We start from the raw sequence: 10,273 nt of genomic DNA on the forward strand, positions 1-10,273 counted from the left end.
TTTTAAAAAATAAAAATAATTATCTACTCAAATAAATATGCTTTCGGTCCACTATACCAAAACATGTGAATACTGTTTTCTAGCCAAAAAAGATTTCTGCGAAATCAAAGTGAAAGTGTGAGTTGAACTTACAATGACGTATGAAATAGAGGAGAAAAAGACCATCTTGAAACAACCAACAAAAGTATCAGCCAAATGAGCAAAGGCTAATGAAATCACAGATGTTAGACCTTGGTTTATATTCACTGTTGCTGCTGATTTTTGGAGATCCTCTCTCCATTCTGCCATTAAGTATGTCATTAGGACAACCATTGCTACATGTTCCACCACACTGTGGCCAAAAACCAGACCTAAAAATTGAAAAAAAAAAAAATGCAAATTACATATATAATTAAGTTTATGCTATGTACACAAAAACTAATTACAAAATTTAAACACAGATTACACATGTCTATTTCTATTTGATTTTGAAACTCAAATTCTGTTTGTGAGATTTTTTGTTTTCCATTTTTTGGGGTCCTTTAGTGAACTTTTTTAAATATATATATATATATATATATATATTAATCATTTATTTTTACTTTTGAGATTTACATAATAGAGATACATAAAAAGTAACATATTTGTGTAAAGAAAAAAATTTAAAAAAGGGGTACATTTTCGTAGTTTTTGGCATTTAGTAAAAAAATAAAAAAAATTTCTTCACAAATATATATATATATATATATATACATATATATTAATTGTATCTAGATTATATATATGCATCTAGAAAAATAAAATTTTCTTATCAAAATATGAACAAATTTCATTAAAAATGATAAAAAATAAGAAAAACAAAAATCTCGAAAATATTCTTAAAAAAGTGGAGTGATTTTAGAGAATTTTTTGGAGGCATCAATTTTTAAAATCTCTCATCTACTCATCCATATTTTTTGAATTTTTAGAGTGATTTTATTTTGTAGAATCTTTTTTTACTTTTTATAACCCATTGTAAGTCCAAATCTTCTATAGTAATGTTAGAGTTATTCTAAAGTAATTTTTTTATGCTTACTATCATATTTTTAATTTTTTTTTTTAGAATAATTCTTTTTAGATCACTATTCTATCTTCTTACACTCATTTTATTATTACAATCAATCAAATCTATACACTTTCTCTTTACACTTTTTAACATACCAACTTCACCCATCTTCAATCCTACCTCTCATTTCACCCATTTTCATCTCCTCTCTCCCTCCTCCACCCTCTCTTCTTCTTCTTCTTCTTCTTCTTCTTCTTCTTCAAACCCTAATCTCACCACCGGCCGCCATTTCCTGCAACTCCTGCCAGTTTTTCCCCACCGCGACAACCTCTCGCTGCTCTCCCCTTACCTTACCTGTGACCTACCTAGCAGCCCCCCACGACTGCCGATCCACTGCCATTACAGACCCCTACGACCGCCGATCCACCACCATCGCCCATCCCCTACCTCTGCAAGCGACTGCCATCCTTGACCCTAGCCATCGCGATCGCAACCCATCAATCTCGACATCGCCGTCACCTCTTTTTCTTCTTTCCAGATCTGTCTCTCTGTGTTCGCGATGTCGGGGAATAAGACCCCAAAACACAAACAACTAAATACATTCTTCTACACTATCAGAAGGCTATGAGTTCAAAGGCTTAACCCAGTACTGAGTAAAAGGTAGCAGTCTTTCTATGCAAAAGATATCAACAAAATGGGTTCTTTACCATTACTTTTACCAAGATACACACATATATTTGTATAGAGAGAGATGAGAGAGAGGTGTGCTTACCCTGTAGGAGATCAACCCAAATTGAGTTGGCAGCCACATGGAAGGGTGGCCAACCCACATGGTAAAAGGAAGGCAAAAGAGGTTGGCATGAGTTGGCAAGCCATGAGGCTTGAGTTGGCAGCCATGAGGCTTGCCATGCGCCAGCAACAAAGGAGAAAGCATGGAGTTGGCCATGTGAAGTCTTTGCATGGTGGGACAAAGCTTTCAACTGGACAGCAGCTCAAAGGAGAATATTGGGCTGGCAGCCAACACACCCATGAGGCCTCCTCCACCTTCTGTTTTGGTGTATAAAATGGAATGGTGATGGTGAGTTGAATACACGGCAAACATAGCAAGCAAGAGAGAAACACACTGCTGAGAGAGAGGCACAAAACAGAGAGAGCTAGTGAAAGCTATATTCTGTTTGTGTATCAGAGAGTGTGAGAGAGTGTGTTATATAGAGAGACAGTGAGTTGAGAGTGTGAAATCTCCTCCATTTGTTCATATATAACAACATCGCTCCCGTGGACGTAGGCCGGTTTGCCGAACCACGTTAAAAGTCTTGTGTTTTTGCTTGTGAGTGTCCCCTGGTGTGCCCAAGATCCGCAACAATTGGTATCAGAGCACGGGTGGAAAAAAAAAAATTGAGTTTTTTCCGAAAGTGTCCAGATTTCGAAGTGGTCGAAATCCACTTTTGAGCATACCAGGAGGAAGGTCAGGAGGAGAGGAGTCCAAAACTTCAAACCACAGGCCAATCGGAGCTCTAACGCGCCGCCACGCGCCACCTGAAGATCGAGAGTGAAGGCCATTCGCACCCACGCGCCCCACGCGCCGACGAAGGAAGAAGATGAGTGGGGGCGCGCGTGAAGCTGACGTCAGGCTGACGTCATCCTGAGCCGAGCCGAGCCGTCGAGCCATTGACCGCGCCGCTGACTAAGCCGAGCCGCGCCGGATCCGCGCCGCCAGCCAAGCCGCGCCGCTGAGCCACCGTTGACCGCGCCCCTGCGCCGTTGACCGAGCCGCTGACTGCGCCGTTGACCAGCCGATCCGGAGGAATTATCTGGTGCTTCTCAGGCGCACCAGATTCAGCAGATCTGAACCGTTGAAACTGTTTTGGCTAGATCTAGGCCATTCGGAGTCCGTTTTTGGCGATCCAATAGTGAGTTCCAACTATTTGGAGTATTCCGGACACATCCGTACGGTTAGTTTTTGAATCGGAGGCATTCAAACTCTTTTGGCTAGATTTAGGCCATTCGGAGTCCGTTTTTGGCGATCCAATAGTGCGTTCCAACTATTTGGAATATTCCGGACCCATCCGTACGGTCAGATTCTTAAATCGGAATTTCTTTAAGAAGGGAAGAAATTTACAATGGCAGGAAAAGGCGCAAGTTTCATGATTGAACCTTTTAATGGCAGTAATGACTTTACCCTGTGGCAGCAAAGGGTGAAAAACATTTTAACACGAGAAGGTCTGGTGAAGGCCCTTCTCAAAAAGTCCAACAAACCGGAAGACATGAAGGATGACAAGTGGGAGGAGTTGAGGGAATTGGCAAACAGTACAATTCAGTTGTATCTCGGGAACAACACACTCCGGGAAGTCATCAGTGAAGTAGATCCGGCGGAGCTATGGGCAAAGTTAGAGATGAGATACAAGTCAAAGTCTTTGACAAACCGGTTATCTCTGAAGAGGTAGCTATATACACTTATAATGCCAGAAGGTGCGAACCTCACAGAACATCTGGACGAGTTCAATAGGATCACAATGGAATTGGACACCATTGGAGACAAGACCCAGGAGGAAGATAGGGCTATGATCTTGCTGGTCTCTCTACCTGCATCATATGAGCATCTCAGGACAACTCTATTGTACGGGAAGGATGCTCTTGGACTGGATGAGGTGATTGCTACGCTCATTTCTCATGAGTCGATGAAGAAACAGGAAGGTAGCAGTAGCAAACACTCAGAAGGAAATGCCATGGTTGCCTCAGAAAATGAGCAAGGCAGAGGTAGGTCCAATGATAGATGGGGTAGATCCAAATCAAGAGGACGTTCGCAATCAAGGTCAGGCTTCAGGAGAAAGTGTTATTACTGTGATCAGGAGGATCACCTCATAAAAGACTGTGCAAAGCTCAAGAAGGACAAGGCACACAAGGAACAGGCGAGCTCATCAAATGTCGCTGCTGCAGTAAATGCTAAGGATGAGTATGCATTTACAGTTTCGTCGAGTATGACGAAACCTGACTGGATCTTAGATTCCGGAAGCACATATCATATATGCATGGATAAGAAACTTTTTTCTACCTACCAAGCCAAGGATGGAGGTATTGTTCGAGTGGCTAACAACACTGTGAGTAAGATTGTTGGCATGGGAACAGTACGGCTGAGAATGGAAGATGGAAAAATTTTCACGTTGGATGGAGTCCGACACGTGCCAAGACTGAAGAAGAATCTAATTTCCTTAAGTATGCTAGACATGAACTGTCACGCCCTCAAAATAATAATATTAAACCCATCAATATAAACATACATTTATATACAAAAGATCCACATTCCCTCAAATAATCAGAGTACTTCATTACAAAAGTATTACACGTTAACAACAAAAGTAAATGCCCTGCGGGCTTACAGCTTTCCAAGTTATCACTTGGTTACAAAAGAGAGTATTAACTCGATTACACATTAAGCCCTTGGCTTGAAATTACATGTAATACATCAAAAGGAAAATAAGGCAACAAAAGTATGTCTTGTCCCTAGCCTCCCAAGCTATGTTAGTAGAGGCAGCATGCTACCTGTACCTGAAAATGATGTTCCCATATAGGGTGAGCCACAGCCCAGCAGAGATATACTAAACCAACTATGAACAATGATTAAAAGATTAGCAACTGATAGGTGGTCTATACTTACACTTCCATTTACATCTTATTTCAATTCCATGACAACCAAACCTATGTTACAATTCACCTTTCATTTCTTATTCAACCTTAAGTTTGAAAACGGGGTTCAGTACTCTGGCCAAAACTTTTTGATGAGATTATAGTTCATCACTAGAACATTTTCAAAATTCACGGTGGATACACATTTTGGTGTTGTATCAATAACACATAAACTACTTCCATACTTCACAAACGATGATGATATACATTTTAATGCCATATCAAATCAAACAGACTTTTCAATAGATAAGCATATGAGCTATATCACTACTACAACAGATAAGCATGTGAGCTATATCAACATTCCAATAGATAAGCATATCACACATCAACAGACAAGCATATTAGCTGTATCCACACTTCACTAGACAAGCATATTAGCTGTATCCACACTTCACTAGACAAGCATATGAGCTGTATCTACACTTCACTAGACAAGCATATGAGCTGTATCTACACTTCACTAGACAAGCATATGAGCTGTATCTACACTTCACTAGACAAGCATATGAGCTGTATCTACGGAGTTCATCCCCCATCTCCTCCCAATCCTATCCGGTTTAGAGGTACATCCCCCATCTTCCCCTAAACCGCGGAGTACATCCCCCATCTCCTCCTCTACACAATGCATATAAACACAAAGGTTCTATACACAATATAACGCATGCAAACACAGAATCACATACGCAATCAATCAATACATAAAGTTAATGCATTCTACCAACCGTCTACACATAATGCATATAAACACATTGGTCATATACACAATCACTCAATACATAAAGTTAGTGTATTCTATCAACTGTCATACTCTATGACACATCTGATTGATTAGTTTTAGTTTGCCTAATCATCATGCATTGTCTACAACAATCAACACTACCCTCCACCGGTAGCCCAAAGCAATTATTTCTAAGCAGGAAATAAATGCACAAATGGATATTCAATCAACATTTCAATTCGGTGAGTGATAAATAATTTAACTACACCCTTTTTCCCATACATTCCCAATCTCAACAATTCTATTTCATTTCCTCATTTCTCACAATTAATTATCTCAATTAATCAAACAATGTAATTAGGTCAATTCCCATAATTAACATTTCCACCCTTAGGTCCCATTTTCATCAACGATTTAACATCAATTCCATTTCTCTATGCCAAACATGCATCTAGGATTATTATGAATAAAACCCCAACTTTTGTAAAATTACACAAAAGTCCCAAACTTTCAAAAATTACCCAACAACCCCCGACATATCAAAATGCTAAAATTCAAAGACAAAGCTCATAAAGAGGAGTAGGATATCCCTACCTCGAATGATGGGGCTCGACGAAGGAGATGAAGAAACGAAAATGCTCCAAATCCCGAAATTTTCAGATTAAAAGATAGCCCTCTACGATCAACACAACTTTTGTAAAGGCCCAAGGTGAGAAAACAACTCCTACTAGATCAAACCTAAGAGAGAAGTTAGGGTTTTAGAGTGAGGTGCTCTTCAATGGAGGTTTTGAAAAAGTAAGAGAGAGAAAGGAAATCAAAAAGTGATCAAAAAAGTGATTTCACGGACTGATATAAAAATAGGTCCGCTCGAGCGTACAACACCCCGCTCGAGCGTCAGACACAGGTTCACGCTCGAGCGTCCCAAGATCCGCTCAAGCGCCGGATGCACTCTCCCAGAATTTTCTGCAGATGTCCAAAATGCTGAGAGAAGGAAATTCACGCTCGAGCGTCCAAACTGCAGCTCGAGCGGAAAGGCAGCAACAAAATCCCGCTCGAGCATCAAATCTCCGCTCGAGCGGAGAGACCAAAACCTGGGCAAAAATTCTAAGTTTTAAAACACGACCAATTTATTCCCAACTTGCCCAACACAACCCAAAACTCTAATTAAAAGAGTAGGGGATAGAAATGAGGATAAGACAACAACGAATCTACGGAACCGAGTCCGGATTACAGTTAAACAACAACAGAAAATACCGGGATCGCTATATGAAGGGTTATAGCTTCACATCTAGCAAAGGAAATCTCAAAGTCATCCATGGAGATACGGTGATGCTACATGGACGACTGGAGGGAAATCTGTACAGGCTTGTGGAGAAGGTTGTGACAGACGGAGCTACTGTCACTTACCGGGCAAGACGTACAAGACATGCACAGAAGAGACATAGGGCCCAGCAGACATGGCAACCAAAGTGTACAAGAACGCATGGAGGCAGTTCGGAGGTGCACAAGATGGAGCCATTGCGGCCAATTTTAAAGACAGCTCAGAGCAAAGAGACCAAGACAGCAAAGCATGTCCCAGGGAAGAAAGTTTCTTTTGCTCCTGAATTAGAGACATATTGGGATCTCTCCAAGACTGGATGGAAGGGAGAGATGTCATCTCAAAGAGTTGCAAAGTAAGCTTTGCATGGCACCCCAGTGAGGGGGTGCCGGGCACTCCAGGCAGGGGGTGCTATTATGGATCACCTCATATGGGTTGAGGGGGTGATTTGTAGGAGATCAACCCAAATTGAGTTGGCAGCCACATGGAAGGGTGGCCAACCCACATGGTAAAAGGAAGGCAAAAGAGGTTGGCATGAGTTGGCAAGCCATGAGGCTTGAGTTGGCAGCCATGAGGCTTGCCATGCGCCAGCAACAAAGGAGAAAGCATGGAGTTGGCCATGTGAAGTCTTCACATGGTGGGACAAAGCTTTCAACTGGACAGCAGCTCAAAGGAGAATATTGGGCTGGCAGCCAACACACCCATGAGGCCTCCTCCACCTTCTGTTTTGGTGTATAAAATGGAATGGTGATGGTGAGTTGAATACACGGCAAACATAGCAAGCAAGAGAGAAACACACTGCTGAGAGAGAGGCACAAAACAGAGAGAGCTAGTGAGAGCTATATTCTGTTTGTGTATCAGAGAGTGTGAGAGAGTGTGTTATATAGAGAGACAGTGAGTTGAGAGTGTGTAATCTCCTCCATTTGTTAATATATAACAACATCGCTCCCGTGGACGTAGGCCGGTTTGCCGAACCACGTTAAAAGTCTTGTGTTTTTGCTTGTGAGTGTCCCCTGGTGTGCCCAAGATCCGCAACATACCCAACCATGGCAGAGTGATTACATCAGAGGATAAAAAAAAAAAATCAATTATTTCACTTCTTGGGTTCTTCTCTCCCATTTTTTTACTTTTGCAGTTTTTTATATAATGGGTTTTGAATCTGGAAACCGTGTCACTATCCTCATCAATGGCCAACCAAACAAATAAAAAAATTATAAAAAAAAATGAAAATTGTTGATTCTGTTCAAGATCACGATCTGGTAGTGGTCTAGCCACGGTGGTAGAAGGGTTCAGTGAATTGAAGATCCCTTCTTCTTCTTTCACTTTCTCGACCGATGAGGTTTTAGCGCCGGAGGTGGCAGAAATGGCGAAGGGGCACGCCGGGGATGGGAAGGTGGGTCGTCGGAGACGGCTACAATGATGGTGGTCGATAGAGATGGTGGGAAAAATTGGATGTGCTGAGAAATTAGGATTAGAGTTTTGAAATATTTTTTGGTAATTTTAAAAAAAGTTAAATTGTAATAATATATATATATATATATATATTTTAACTTTGGATGTAAGTAACATTTATAGCATTAAATCTCATTCTGAAAAATAATTCTATGATCATTCTTAAAATTAAATACTAATAAAAAAAATTACTCTACATATCCCTGGTGTTTCTGTGTTGCAAGACTTTGACTTGGTTTGGAAGAGAACTTACATGTGATGAATAGGCATGCCTTGGAAAAAGCAAAGTAATAGCAGACCCTTTTGTGAATGGTGTGGGCCAGCTTGATGATCCAGTCAACCATTCGTGTACTGGTATTCATTTTGTCCATTCCTCTGTCAGCCACCACTGCATTGACCAAAAAATAAAATTACAGTATTCAGAATCGTTTAGAAACTAAGGGTTCGTTTGGTTTGTATTTGTAAAAAATTTTTAGGAAATTTTTTTTACAAATAAGTTTTTAAAAGTAATTAAACTAAACAAATTTTTTCAAAAAAATCTCTCAAAATTTGTGAACCAAACAAGTTTTCCAAACAAATCTCTCTCACACACACATCAAATCAATCACTTTTTTCAAAACTCTCTCTCAAAATAATTTTCCAAAACATCTTTTGAAAAAAATCAAACCAAACAACTTTTCGTACTTTTTATCTCTAAAACACATCTCTTAAACACAAACCAAACATACCCTAAATTCTTTAATTTTTTATAAAATTATGTGCTAAAAAAATTTTAAAAATAAGTTGACTTTTTTAATAATATTTTAATTATTTTTGTCAATTTGTAAAACATGATGGTGGTGTTGTGTACGTCATTGCGGCACATATCATCCTAATCATCAATTGATGTGGTCTCATGAGAGAGTCACACCATTGAATACTTAGAATATTGTACATGGTATATTGCAAATAATTGCTCCGTTCAACTAAGAAAAAAATTAAACAATTTTCTCTGTATTCGATATTTATTTGTTGTCAAAAAATTGGATTTAAAAATAAATAAATAAGAAGAGATGACCGGTTATAATCTTGTGTTAGTACTCATTTTTTGCTCTTGAGGTGACAATAATATACAATTGAACATATAAATATGAGAATAATACTTGGTAGCTTAAAAAAATTGGCCCGAGAGTGGCTCGAATGCCCAAAAATTCTTTCTTTTTTTTTTTTTTCTTCTCCTTCTCTCTCCTATTCAACACTAGACAGACAGAAGAAAGAGAGAAGAGGCAAGAGAGAGACGAAAGAAGAAAGAAGAAAAAGAGAAGAGGCGAGAGAGAGAAGAAACAAGAAAAGATGGAGAGGAGGAGGAAGAGAAAGTGAGAAGGAGAAAAAGAAGATCTGTATACACACTGTAAACAAAGAGAAAAGGGGGAAAAAAAAAAATTTAAAGCGACGTTGTTTTGGACTCAAGCCATTTGAACCTTATTGTTTCGAGCTACCAATCGGAACTGTAAATATAAATAGTAAAGTCACACCATTCTCTAAGAATATCGCTTAAAAAAATATATTTTTTAGTGGTTAGCAACTTATGCTTTCATTTGACATAAATTAAAATGAGATATTTTGGCTAAAATAATTACAAAAGACAATAATTTTTTTAGTCTAATAAAACAAAATGTCACATCTAAACCATAATCATTTTATTTTTTTCTCTCTTAAAAGTCAAAAAAGTCAAAAAATCTATTCCAAACGAGAGTTTTTAACTTCAAACGAAAATAGTCAAAAAATCTAAAAGCTAAAAAATCAACTCATATCTCACGCGAGCCAATAAGATCTTGTGTTTGGAAGCTCATTGATTGCTACGAGGGCTTATAAGTTCACTTTATTTTTTATTTTTTTATTATGACTCCAAAAAATAAATAAATTTGTTGTAATTGTGCCTTCGCCAAAACATTTTTTTATTTAACTTAATTAATTTAATCAGCCCTTTTAAATTATCACCAATACAGTTTCTAAAGGCATTTTTTGAATGTTTATACATCAGATAGTTATTTGACAACATATTTACAAGAGAACTTCTATTTAGACAACATTT

This window comes from Camellia sinensis, chromosome 10 (assembly GCF_055761805.1).
Source record: "Camellia sinensis isolate YWXY chromosome 10, ASM5576180v1, whole genome shotgun sequence".
Classification (NCBI taxonomy): Eukaryota; Viridiplantae; Streptophyta; class Magnoliopsida; order Ericales; family Theaceae; genus Camellia; species Camellia sinensis.